General features: G+C 45.2%; 1 long non-coding RNA gene across 1 annotated transcript; it reads right to left on the minus strand.

Annotated features, from left to right (window-relative positions):
* Window positions 1-504: 504 nt before the first annotated feature.
* Window positions 505-10847, minus strand: LOC106038849 (uncharacterized). Its single transcript, XR_010831823.1, has 3 exons — window positions 10146-10847; window positions 1102-2216; window positions 505-761 (listed from the first exon to the last, which is right to left on the minus strand). It is a non-coding gene; the product is annotated as an uncharacterized lncRNA (long non-coding RNA).
* Between the last annotated feature and the right edge of the window lie 3462 nt (window positions 10848-14309).

The following is a 14309-nucleotide window of genomic DNA, read 5'->3' on the forward strand; positions in this document are numbered from 1 at the left end:
ATCGTTTTTTTTTTCCTTTCCTTTTTTTATTTCTTCCCTTCCTGTAGCCATCTTTTCACAGAGGACATGCCTCTGCCAACTCTCAAGCTGCAATTAGGGAAGAGTCTGGATAGAACCGTTGACAATATGTTTGCAGAGTACTAAATACCATTGACTATGATCAGTAAATATTTACACTTGGAGGAAGAGATTTGCTCTTTGCATAGTTTGCATGTTGGCATCTGCTAGGCTGAATAAATTACTAATAAAAATTACATTGTGGAAAAAAAAAAAAGCCCATGCTGGTTCTTTGGAGCTATTTTATTAAAATCAATTAAATGATAAGTAAACTCATTCCTTGAGAATTACACTCTCTCCAAAATTTCAATGTTGGAATATGCCCTATTGCACCAAAGAACTGAGGCAGCCCACTCTTGGAGGAGTGTGAATTTTTCTAGTGAGGAACCCTGGGCTGACACAAAGGCCATTTTAGTTGGGGAAGGAGAGCCCTTGTTCTCCATCAAGACTAATGCCTGCAGCCAACTGTACAACAGCTCATTTTGGCATGACAGTTTTGAAGGAATTTGGCCACAGTTCCTTTTTGGTCTTGCATTTTGCACATCTCTGAATTCAGTCCCACCGAATCGTGAGTCTTGGCAGATCTTGCAATTATGAGTCTTTTCTGAACCCTCTAGCTTCTTCAATCAAGACACTGCATAAGGATCTTGACTATCATTTTAAAATGGATTTGGTGTATGCAAGGAAATGCAGAATACATGTCCCTAGAAGTGGAAATGCAGATAAGCAAATCTCAATTTCAGTGAGCTAAACTCCCCATATCAGAGTACGGGGTATTCCATCCACTGACAGTAGTCACCTAAAAGTCAAATTTCATACTTAAAATTCAAAGTGCTCTTGATAAACTTATTTTAAAGCCAAGATTCTCATGTAATACCATGTTTGTAGCAATGTTAACCCAATTAAAGAATTGGTCACAGGGACAGAGCATCAAAGTGGTTGCATTTTGAGTTACTATAATGAATTAAATATGTGCAAACAGCTAAAAAGGATTGGTTCTGTGCATCCACTGAACATTACAACTACAGATATAACATTACTCACAACCCATCAGGATGCTCCAGTTCTCTTCAGACACATACAGAGTTGTCCCACTGGCATCATGTTACCGCAGCTTCATCATGAAAAATGGATGTCATGCTCTGCCAGAGATCCTGCCTCTCTGAAGCCATAGGAATCCCTGAAGCACAAGTCAAAACACATTAACCCTCACAGCTAAGCAGCAGCATGGAAGATAAGTCTAGCAGTGCATTATCAGACAAGTATCATACCTGATACCATGGCACAATTTGCTGTAAGCTTCTATGCTTAACTAGCTTTCTCATTACTGGCTAGAATTGCCTCTGCTTGCAGATCCTTACTAGGCTCATCACCCTTCATAGAGTTGAAGAGAAAATATGGGCCAAGGGCAGAGGGAACCTGGGCTGAAGATTGCCATGGACCACGCAAGAAGTAGGGCAGAATGAGGGTGCCTGCAAACTGTTAACATGAGGCTCAGGGAGCCCATGATGTGACCAGACCTTTAACTTGGTGGTTGGCTGGTCCAGCACAGCCTCTGGGCTATGGCACAAGGCAGAAGTTTCTAGTGACAGTCCTGTCACCTTACCCTGCTACCGCACAGCAACCTGGAAAGTCTCTTAGGTGAGTACAAATGCATCGTTCACCCATGGTGGGCGTCATGCTGTACAAGGACTGGGTGGCAGCACTGCTGCAGCTCATCCTGCACTGCAGTCGGCAGCTACACACCATTGGTGTGGCATGGTATACACTCCAGTAGGTAGTAGTGCTGTCATGCATCATATATATGGATATATCATAGAAACAGAATAGCCTGAGTTGGAAGGAATATATGTATATATATATATACACACACACACACACACTCAAACCAGAACTGGAACTGGAGCTTGCACTATAATTTGATTCATATTCCCAAGGGTTCAAATATGACCTTCTTGGTTGTTTCAGCGTTTGGATTTCTTACGGCACAGTGACTCCAACATCACCACAAAGGGGGCGCATGTGATGTTTTCCTCTTCTGCTTTGTCATCTTCTTGGTGAACAGCTGTGGAATGCTTGTGATGGGTACCATGCACACAGAAGAAGAGCTGGTCCTCACTCCTAAGACTCCATCCCAAAGCAGACAGGCTTTGTCCTCACTGATAGCAGGGGAGAAGGAGAAAGGACATATTCTCAATATGTTAACTGATAAATTTTCCCTAAAGGAAAGCAAAACGTGCTTTAACTGACCAATACAACCTGCCTCGTCTGCACGAGGATTTTAAGCACACCTCTCTTTCTGATATTGGTATGGCCATACACTGAAGTAGAAGGGTTGGGAGAGAAACAGATCAGAAGAGAGATGTTGGAGGTATAGCTAAATTTTCTTGAGAACTCCTGTTGACCTGGTTTCTGCTCTGCTGTTTAGCTCATCCATAAGGATTTCTGAGTTATGCCACAATGCTTTGCACTAGCTGCTTCCTGTGTTGAAGGACAGCCCAGGCTGATGCAAAGGGTGTTTTGGGGGAACAAGAGGCAATCCTTTCAGAAAGGGAGACTGGAAGAGCAACATAAGCAAAAATCCAAACACCCAAAAAGTGGGTTGCTAAGGGGGGTGGCAGAGAACAAGTAACCTCCAGTCAGAAGAAAAATGAGTGATGAGAGTAGTCACCAAATCTCATCTTTGCTTAGAGCCATGTTGGGGAGGAGTTTTGGCTTGGTGGGATTAAAGAATTCTTAAAAATTATAACTTGGTTTTTAAGCCTGTATCTTTTGTGCTGAAAGCTGGGTTTATCCTGCTTGAAGAGGTCAGTCACGATAAGGAATCTAGCTTAAATGCTGCCTCCCCGGTCAAACAGCACACTGCACCACAGCTGATTTTGAGTGCAATGTATTCAAGGGAAGCTGTTTCCTGCTTCAGACCTGCTTGCCCTCCCTCATCCTCACACCACAAAACAGGACCTTGATCCCATGCCAAGAACACCTGAAGATTATGTGCTGCTGAAGCTGGGGCTGACTGAATGCTCTGTAAACAATGCTGTAGAGTTTTTGCTTTTTCCAGTCTAAGTGTGTGCAGACAATGCATTTGCTGATGAATTTTGAATTGTTTTCTTTCTGCACACTGCCTTAACAGTAGCCTCCATTGAACCATCAGCAGACTGGCCTTAGGCACAGAATGAAGACTGTAGCTACTTACATAACCCAAAAAACAAAAGTTATTACAGCAATGCCTGGCAGTGCTGCTCTCAGCCTTGTGTCTAGTGGCATTTTTGCAAAACACCATTCTTCCCAGCATCTTTCCACCCCAGGGTTTATAGCTTTTATATTAAAACATGAGGTGGACAGAAATTTGTACAAATTAACTCTGTGTGGAGCATAAATGTGTTTGGTTTGTTGTGCTAAAAAAAAAAAAGTGATTTATTTTAATATAAACCTTTTGACTGAATTCAGACAAGCTCTGAGGCTTTCCCAGGTTGAAAGAGACACTATATTAACAAGCCATCAGAGTCAGTACTTGTTTGTGTGTGTTTTTAAAGAAAAATCAACTCAAACAAATCGTGTGCATTCTAAACAGTGGAAGTACCAGAGGAAGACTAGGGTAGCTGCTCTAATGACAAAGCAACAGCATGAATGTTTGCCTCTTTTTAAATGGGGGGCAATGCAGTGTCAGCAGAAGATGGAGAACAGCATTGCACAGTGCCATTATTCTCCTTCTCCTGAGATCGCGTAGAGCCAGTGCAAGAGAGGGCAGTTAACCAGTAACATACTTTCTGGTGATTACTTTCCCAAATAACAATCTGTTTAACATTAACTGAGCTGATTATGGATTTCCCCCTGGCACGTGGGGGATATATCCCAGTCAAGGAGAGATTCAGAAACTACCCCGGGGCTGGCAGGGGAAAGGGCAGCAGGAGGAAGCAATTACAGAGGGCCATGCTAGGTGCCCTAATAGACTTTCCTCTCTGGCCTGCCAAGGCACTGTTGGTTTCCCAGCCTCCACCCAGGAAATCCCAGGACTGCCAAAAGGCTCAGAGAAGGAGTGGGGGGGGGGGGTGGAAGGAGGTTTCCTGAACACCCTTTGAGAGCCAGACTGGCAGGAAAGCAGGCTAGACAAAGGCATTTACACATCCGAAAGTGGCTAAGGGACTTACTCCCCTTCCACGAGCCTGTAAGGAAACAGAAGGGTTAAAGTTTCTTCCATCCACCTTTTTTTTAACCTATTAAAGCCTATTTTAAACTGTTTTTTTAACCTATTGCATTCATGTCAGCCAAAATTAATGTCTTTGATAGACGCCAGCCCTCATGCCACTTTGACGACAGCAATGCCCTTACTGCAGAATAAAACTTAAGGGGGGGACAGAGTTGAACTCAATCCGTAAAGCCCCGACATCAACATTCACCCAGACCACTTCGGGCTTTCTTTGGTCTTCTCTTTTACACTCAGCCCCATCCCAGAAGCAGAACAACAGTGTTCAGTCACACACGAGCCACCTCACACACCACAAGCATGCTCAGCAGCTGACTGAGGGGCGTTTGCCTTCGCAGTAGCATCTGCCGATGGAGAACATGGCCTGCCACCATGCAGAAAAGCTGCAGTGCCCTATGTGCTCCACGCTGGGCCTGAGCCTCCCTCACACACCCCTGTACACACACACACACACACCCCTTGTGGCCCTTTGCACGAGTGACAGACGAGGTGGCACCGAGCTGCTGCTCCAGGCTCACCCCATCCTTCCAGCAGCCCTCAGTGCCATCGGCCAGCTGGACTCACCGCTCGGTGGCTGTGCTCCGGGGCTTTCACACTAGGACGGCTACAGCAGGCCACCTCAGATCCCTCCCAGCTAGCCGCTTGACTAGTGACTAGCTAGCCACCACAGAGACTTCACTGTTTGCCCATGGCCTCTGCTGCCTTGACTGTCCCCTCAGGGCATCTGCAAGGAGAGGCCTGTTGCCACCTCGGCCAGTAGGCAGGGACCTTCAGGCAGGTCACCAGGGGTTGGTGTGGTCCTCACGGGTCATCTTCAGTGGTCTCTTGGCAATCTCACCGGTAGATGGCAATACAGAGACAGAGAAACCTAAGCACACAGAGGCAGGAAGAGGTGCTGGATGCAGGAAGAAAGTACAGAGAACGGAGAACTTCTCAGCGCCTGCTGGACAACTTCACTGCTGCCCTGCTTCCCAGCCATCGAGGCAGGCTTCACAGCAGGGCCCCACCTGTATTTTGTAGGTAGCAGACAGTCACGCTCAGGTTAACATTTCAGGTTGTTCCGGCTTTTTTGCCGGAACATCACGGTTGATTTTCCGAATCCCCCCATCTAAGGGCCTCATCTGTGGCTCCCAGCCACAGCACTGCCCCTTCAGAGCTCCGCAGAGCCCACCCTGGCCAGCGAGGGTCTTGGGGACATGCACCCCTCTGCCATGACCCCACAGCCTGGGAGCCAGCACTGCTCACCTGTGTCAGGCTCAGCGGCAACGTCCCCACATCTCAGGGGACACCGTGGGGGCCTTGCCAGAGTGGCAATAGCCCACATGGCAAAGCAGCTCCTTGCAAACATGAGGCTCTGTGTCTGATGGGAAGGAGGGGACAGGGGAGCCCTGCTCATTGCCCCACAAACCGTTGCACGTTTCCAACACGCATCAGTGTGGGTGGCAGTAATGGGTTGTGCACGGCTTATGAAGCTCCTCACAGTCTGAAGAAGGTGCTCAGATGTTCAAACCATTGTCCAGACATGCCAGATACAGCAAAAAAATGCTTTTGGCTGTAGAAGACCAGCACACCACACCTGCTACCTTATTCTCCCAACCTGTAACCACACATCTAGACAGCATTAAGGGAAAAAAAAAAAAAAAAAGACTCCCTAAAAATACATACAGAAATGTATCCATGTCCCTAAATCATCACTGGACAAATATTTGCCTTCTTTGGCTTCACATGCTTTATTTTCTTTAAGATGACAGACTGAAAGTGAATGTCGAAGTACTGTCTAACACAACAGCAAACTATAAAGTATACAAGTATCCATATTAATAGGACAAAATATCCGTTGCCTTTTATATGCAGACTCAGTGTTGCTTTCTAAAAGGCACTAAAATGTATGTTCTTATACTGGAAAGCAGTCCTAAATACACACTCACTATATGAGAGAGCACCATCTGCCAGCCTCTGTGTTGAGGACATCATAGGACCCCCTTCGAAACAGAAAGCAACAAATGCTTGGCAAACTCATGCCAGCCCCTGGAGTTTTGCTTGTCCGCAGGCCAAATAATAGCTTCTAGCTTGCATATATGCATAAACCAGACCATCAGAGGTCTCTCTCTGGTCGTATCTTTATTTATGTGGGGCCTTCCTGTCTCTGTGCTCTTTCTGTTCATATCCAGGTTTAAAGTACACTTGAAATTGGTGGTCCTATGGCTCCTTGGACTAGCAGCATGGAGATAAAACCCTGTAGGCAAAACCCTCCTGGAAGGGGAGGCATGCTGTGGTAATATAGACCAGTCATTTCCAATCTTTTTTGATTGCATAGCCCTATCAGTATAAAAAAAAAAAAAAAAAAAAAAGAGTGTGCACTCCCCAGTATGAGTATATTTATCTGTTTATAAATTATATACATGTACTACTGAAGTTCTAACGTTTTCTTCCTGCACTCCAGTGGATCATCTTGCATACCTCTAGGTATGCTCACCACGCTTTGGAGCCCACTGATCTCTACCACAGCTAAACCTTCCTCTCCGGGGCTCCAGGCAGACCCCTTTTGTAATCTTTATGTTCTAAATCAGAAGCTTGGAAGCTTCTGTAGTACAGGCTCACTCTTCAGAAATGACATTGTCTTACTCAAAGGGTATTTGGTAGAGGAGAGAGGGAAACTACTGAAGTGAGAATTAAGAGTTCAGGTATGAGGAAGGGAGGGGAAAGAAGAGTTTAAGCAGAAGCTGTTGAATGGTTGCCTAATAAATATTCTTACACCAGGTCCATGGGAACATTGTGGTGCTCAAATTAAATCTGTTTTTAGGAAGCAGAAAGAGGATAGGGAGGAGAGTAAAGGAGGCTAATAATAATAATCTCACTATAATATCCAACAATTGTGCCCAAGAGCAGTACAATACTCCCAGGTGCTTCTACCCCTTACAGGCTACAGGGGAGTATCTACAACCATCAGTCATATGGCATGGGCTGGATTACTTGGCCATGGGCATATTCAATCCAAAAGCTTTCCAATACAATCACGTGGAAGGACAAACACTAAGAAATATAGGGTTTTGTCCCACGCTGACAAGAGGTGGTTTGAAGTGGAGGAGAGAAAGGCACAGGATACGTCTTGGACAGGGATGTGATGGATGTGATAAAACACAAGCTGAACACAAAGAGCCTTGCAAAAGACATAGCAAAAACAGCTAATACAACTTTGAGATAGATTAATATGTGATAACGGATATGATTTTGTCATTCATGTACAGTACTGCCAAGATCTATAATGGAATGCTACAGTGTGTTCTATTCGTGTTTTATAAAGGATGTTAACCAGCTGTAGAGAGCTGTATTCTCTGTTGGCATAGAGGAAAAACTCTTTTCATCAGCTACTAAGAACTAGCTTTGGGCTGGCAGAAGCTGTGTAGATTGATTACCTCAAAGAGATGAAGAGACAGGACACAAACACAACAATTTAAACAACAGTTTTCTTGCCTTTTAACCTCATGACTTTTCCCCAGTTGAAGGGAAAAAATACACGTAAGTGACTAGTCTCTGTAGTTCTCTACCTTCTCTCCTTGTGGATAATAATCCAGTTCAGCAGCTGTTAGGTCCTTGGGGCCAGTAACTTTAGCCAGGCATTTCATGCCAAGAGAAAGAGCAGCAGGTAAGGTGGGAGCAGGTGGTGCTGCTGGCTTGGGGGCTCATATCAAAGGTCTGTATATCCTAGAGACGTCTATAGGGAGAGCACAGGAAGAGAAACCTGGGAATTATTCAGGACTGGCAACTGGCAATCACATTTAGAGACTTGAGTCATATCTGTATATTAGTCTCCTCTTCGGTACTTTCCAAGTATTCCATCAACAGTGAGAAATAAGAGAGGACCTGACATCTCTGATATTGCAAAAGCACAGAAAAAAATGCATAATCACATCAGGAAAGAAAACCCCTTAAGAAAACAAATATACTTGCAGGCTTCTTTCCTCTATCAGTATGAAGCAACATGGACAAATGCCACTTATTCTCTGATCTTTTGATCATCAGAAAAAACCCAAACAGTGCAAATTACATCACTAATTTTGTCCATACAGAATGTTCACAGCTGTTGGCACAGAAAACAATGCGAACAAACCACTGAAACTGCATGAGGTCCTTAGTTCCCCTTGATCCAAGGCTGGCACCATGCTATTTGAATTAATAAGGTACTGGGTGCAGTCCTTCTAAAGCCCAAATGGTTGCACAATGCGTTGAGTAACAACGTAATGCACTGAAAAAAATGCGTCTATGCTGGCATATTAGCAGAATGAATGAGATATACAGCCCTCCACTCATTAATGAGTAAGTGCAGCAATTGTTTTTTTTCAGTACATCACTCAAGCCACATCAAACCTTAAGCAGACCAAGCAAGTTAGAATACTCCACAAAGTTTGCACAATTACCAAAAATGCTAGATAAAACTCTTGGGTTTTTAATAGATCACTAACCATTTTTAGTAGTTTTTAACTTCCCTGGAGTAACATATGATTTCTGGTTTAATAAACTAGAGAGTAGAAGGAGAAATGAAATCTGGAGTTCCTGCAAGAGAGGGCTAACACCCTTCAGAGAAATAAGTACATTTCAGAGAACTGTATTCATGGATCACAACCATGGGTTGCAGCCGTTGCAGCCTTCCTTTTGAAAGGGCAAGAGTCTCTTTTAGAGACAGGAAAAAAAGACTTTGCTCACTGAGTATCTTCCACAAAGAAAGGTATTGCTCAGGTCTTGTGCTTACTACCATGACACACCTTCCTTTGCAAGTCTGCAGGAGCAGCAGGTGTGATTCAGAGATGATCTCAGTTCAAAATCTCAACCAGCTGCTGAAGGCTGATCTTTTGAAAGCAGCACCACTGGGAGCCATCAGTTCTGGGTGTAAATCTGATATGATACAGTTCTGACACTGGGGGTCTTTCCTTTTTTCCTTATCAAGCTACCTTCACCCTGAAAGCAGTGGGAAGGGCAGAGCGATGGAAACCCAGTGGTGAAATTCCCACAACCTCTAGTCTAGCCACTGTTTTCCTTAGTGTACCTTTAGCATGCCAGGCTTCTTGCAGCCCCAGCAGTGCTGAAATGGCGTAATGCTGCATTTGGGTGTAATTTTATACCATGAGAAAAGGATGCAGTAGATACAAATATCTATCACACAACACCCTCAGCAATCCACAGGACCTGGACTAAGAGTCAAATTCAATCAAGTAGCTCTGCTCCATGTTGTGTGTGAGCATAACTGCCTGTGTGCGAGGTTTTTGGAATTGTCTGTGGCCTTCTCAGGCCCATGGATGGGCTTGTCTATACAGCAGCCACAGTAAATCCTGTAATATTTCCAGAAATCAGCCAAATGGTATAATTTGTGCCCACCACGCCAACTCAAGACTCAGCAGATCCGAGTTTGGTTCCCAAAGCTGCTACAGACATCTTTTTATCATCTCCCACTCACCTTTCATGCCAAGCATTTCAAAAGGGATCAGAGACTTCAGCTGCCAGTTTGAGATACCTCAGACATGCCTGGCTGTCAGAAAACAGGCACTCAGCACAGACACAACGCATGAGCACAGCTCAATTAAAGCATGTTGGAGCCACGTCACTGTGCCTCATCTCTCTTCTCTGTACTTCTCCCAACTTCCCACCATCTCACCTCTACCATAAAATTACCAAGAGAGAGAATTTTCACAGCAAGATCCTCTTTTCGGTTGGAGACTTGAAGTTCAGCTGATTAGCACATTTGGTAACAAAGGTAAATGTTGTAAAAGGGTTGTAGAGCCCATTAGCCAACAAAAACAGTCTGTTGCCATGGATGGCCAGATAAACCTAAACTGTCTGATTCCTAAATAAGTCTCCACTCAGTTGACTGTACAATTCTCACTACCTGGGGATTTCAGTCACACTGCATGACTGGGCAGCATCCCCTGCTGCCAAGACCAGCTCCCCAGTCGCCCACCCATGGAGTACCAGAAAGGGTGAGTTATTATCTTTAGTCTTCTTGGGAACTGATGCCTACTTGTAGGCTCCAGAATTATCACCCGCTGACGTCACGGCAGAACATGGCATTATTTAGTGTCCTTTCTGACTTCTGCTAGCTTGATGTCAAGTGCTTGCTAGGTGCCAGGAGACGTTACTCATCACACGAGAATTAAAATTGTTATTGGCCATAATTTCCCAGCTGGGCTTTCAAACTGGTTTCATTTTGCCAATGATTTGTGTAGCCGAGCTGCTCTTTTTTCTTTTTGGTTCACATTAAGTTTCATTTGAGCTGTATGTCACTGCATTCTCTGAGGGTTACCTGTCTGAATGTGGAGGTGAACGCGTGCCATTGGAGCTTGCTCCCCTAGACATACTGGTAACGTTGCTTTTCACGTATCTCAGTTTTGCCTGCATGCATGCTGCAGGTGATATACTCCCTATAGAGGGATCACATGCACATACCATTTATTCCCGGGACTGGAGGTGGGCTGCATTCTCAACGCAGGTGGCAGAGCCCTGAGAGAAGAAGGCCTTGGGATCACTGACTCCCAGCATGGTTTTGGGGAAACTGAGAGAAACAGCAGCACTGTCTGTGCAAGAATATCAGCAGGGTACAAACGGAGCTGTGGCTGGCTGAACCAGCTCCTGGCAGGGAGGTGCAGCAGGGCAGAGCACAGTTGCATTGGTGAAGGTCGAAGGGCTTTGTTCAGTACATCGGGGGATAAGGGAAAGGAAACTCCTAGGCTAGACCTACAGGCAAGGAGATGGTCTGATCTTCTGAAGGGAAAGGAGCATTGTCGTTTTGTCCACACTGACAAGCTATTTTACTGCTTCTCTTCCTCTACCAGCACTGAAACACATTCAAACAATGTGAATAGAGGATGGGAGAATGAGCTAGTCAGGGCATCATTTCATCTCATAGGATTTCCTTCATTTAGATAAGTTACTGGGGCATGAGCACTGTCCACCAGGCCTCTCCAAGCAGCTTGCACCTCCCCGTCAGAGCAGGCTCACACAGAAGACGTTCCCATTCCAAGCACTCCCTTTTAATCCTCAACTATATATTTGCTGCTCTGACTTCCTCGTGAAGTTAGGTTTATAGTCCTACCCTCCAGTACACATGGGACCTGGGGGACACAAAGCTCTTATTCTCTAACACTCCTATGAGCTGAGTCGATAAGGAAGAATGATTTCAGTGCCCCACACTGAGAAAGAGGAGGCACAAAACATATAACCATTATGCGACAAAAGGGAATCCCCACAAAATGGTAGAATTTTAAAAGCTTCATTGGAGTTACCTCTTGTTGAAGACCACAGAAGCCAACTTGGAGATACAGATCTGTTGAAAAAAGAAAAAAAAGAAGAAAACCCGCACCCTGAGTCAAACCTTCCCCTCTTCACAGAAAAAGAAGGTAAGAGGCTGCCTGACCAGATCCCACTAGGGATGCCTGTTGCTCCAGGAGTCACCAGAACCAGCCCTCCTACCCTAGCTTTTCTTCCACCATCACAACACTGCTGGAATAAATAAAAACCTCAGGGGAAAACAGCATTTGTTTCTTTATACCTCTAGGGTTCAGCACTGATTTTGTCTTCTCATACTACTCTCCACCATTAATCAAAATCACCCTCATCAAGGCAGCCAGGAGCCTTAGATATAAAGGAGGAGGAATTGCAGGAGAGGAGCATTTGGAAATTAACCCAGCTGCTTTGGGCCTGACTCATCTGCAGCATTGTCAACTCCACTATTTTGCAGTCATGCAGTTGGGCTTTGGGGGTGTGGGTTTCCAGCTCCTTAATCAAAAAGTCTTTAGATATCTCAGCTGTCACCCACTAGCAGTAATACAGATTTATGATCCTTAAGGGTAGAGAAAAAAAAGTCTAAGAACAAGTCAGGTTGTATCCTGTAACCCACAGTAACCAGCAGAGAGCTACATTTTAGGGGGAAAAAAACCTCAGTATTTCATACTGCTTAGCATTGATCAATCCAAGGCCAGTTGGAAGACACAGCATTAGGCAAATGAACACATCTGAAAGGGAAGTAAAAAGACACAGAAGCCCTTCCACAGGCCTAAACAAAAAGCAACAAATTCAGGCTAGATTGAGCCCCACTGTACCTCCAGGCAGTGCAGCCAGACACTGCTCCCCACGCTTCAGCAGCCCCTTAGGGAAGCTACCCTTGGTATGAACATCATCACATCCCCCAGCCCCTTCCAGACCTCTAAGGCTTATTGAAATCTCCAGCCAGGCTCTCACCTGGCTGGTAAAACACCTCCCCCCAGCCACATTTTCCTACCACCACCACAAAAAGCAGCAGTCCTTCACAATCAAGTCACAGCTGAGCTAAGACTTATATTGCTCTCTGCATCCAGCAACTATTGTAGGTTGTGCAGAACACTGATTTGATCCCTAATTAACCCCCTTGTGGACATCCAAGACCTCTATTAGAAAAAAAAATCGGCACACAAATGTCTCTTGGGAACCGCCCCCCAGCTTGACAGTTCCTGGACTTGCAGTGTAAGAGCAGGTCTAGAAGCCCCACATCCAAGTGGTGGACAAGTTCTGGTGTGCTGTCAGGAATCATTTATCCCCCCATGCATCTTCTGTCCCAATGCCTCTGTCGGTCGCAGGGATCACTTCATCCCAGCATGTGAAATCCCTGCAGGTGCCCCTGGGGCCTAGGTTTTGCGGCCTTGCTTTGCTGAGACCAAAAAGCTTTTCTTTTTTTGCCAAAAGCTGGCAGGAGAAGCGATCATTTAACCATAGAAAGCTAGGTCACCTGAACCCTCCCCATGGGTGTTATTTCTCCTCCAGTGGGAGTCAGCAAGTATTCCATCAAAACCTGGTGCTGCTTTTTGCAGCTGTTTCTGCCTGACTCTGGCAATCTTCATGCATGGCCATGCATTTCAGATGTGTAATGCAGCATGTCTGCGTGCCCTAGAGGTTGCTGGTTGCTGCCAATGCCAATCCATATGGGGTTACTCAAGTGTAAGAGAGTCCGAGGTTTGACCCCTAGCCTACAAAGATTTTAATTTCCAAGCAAACTTTTAAAGTATGTCTTCTGATTCGGGTGTGACAGATGGTCTGTCCCCATGCTCCGACTCCCCAGACATCGAAGGAAAAATTAGCAGGTAGGTTGGGTTCAAAGCTGACCCTTGTAAACTAGCTGAGTCAGCAGCATTACAATACGACCGTGTTCCAGCTCAGCTAGCAAGGTCTCTTCCTCAGGGCTGGACCGCAGCGGCTGCCAAAGGGAAACAGAAGGGCTCAAAGGGCTCCAACAACACTGTCAAACTCGCAGGCAAGGGCACAGCCAGATCAGTGGGAGTCCTGACCTTCGCCAGCCAGCCTCTTTCCTCTTTGCTCTTCACTAATGTGGATTTAGCATCAGCTGACAGAAAAATGTACAAAACACACGAGGTCAGAGATTCCCATATTTCGCATGATCTCAAGCCTGCAGAGTTTTCTCAGGTGTAATCGGTTGCTCCTGGAGCCATCCATCTTAGTGCTGTGTCACAGGTAATCACACTCCTCCTTAAGCAGTTTTTTTTTTTTTTTTTCTCTGATGGAAATAACCACAGTAAAAGACAACCTTCGACAAAGCTTCAGCTGCACCATTAGCTGCTGGGATTATGAAGGGCAACTTACTGCTGGAAATCTCTACATAAACAAAGGTACCTCATGGGTGAATAATATGCAGAGTAACGTGTGGTTTTTTTCACTGCAGACTGTTCTGTATTCGTACATGAGAGGGAGAGTTAGCTCTCTGCCTCCTAGAAAACAACCAGGACCTCTAAACCTGCATCACTCTCTCATTTTATAATTACTACAATCAGTGGCAAAATGTCTTCTTTTCCTTTTAAATGTGACCACTTGCTGGAAACTAATAACTAAAATCCTAGCTGGTTTATATATACATACATATGCATATAAATACCTGAACCTGACGAATTCACATCTTACTCTTAAGTTTGCAGGCCAGGTGTCCCTCTGTGTCAGAGACTGATTCATTGCTGCAAGACCCCACTGGTGGAATTACAAGCCCTACAGCTGAGTAATATGTGAATCAAAT

Source organism: Anser cygnoides, chromosome 5 (assembly GCF_040182565.1).
Source record: "Anser cygnoides isolate HZ-2024a breed goose chromosome 5, Taihu_goose_T2T_genome, whole genome shotgun sequence".
Lineage (NCBI taxonomy): Eukaryota > Metazoa > Chordata > Aves > Anseriformes > Anatidae > Anser > Anser cygnoides.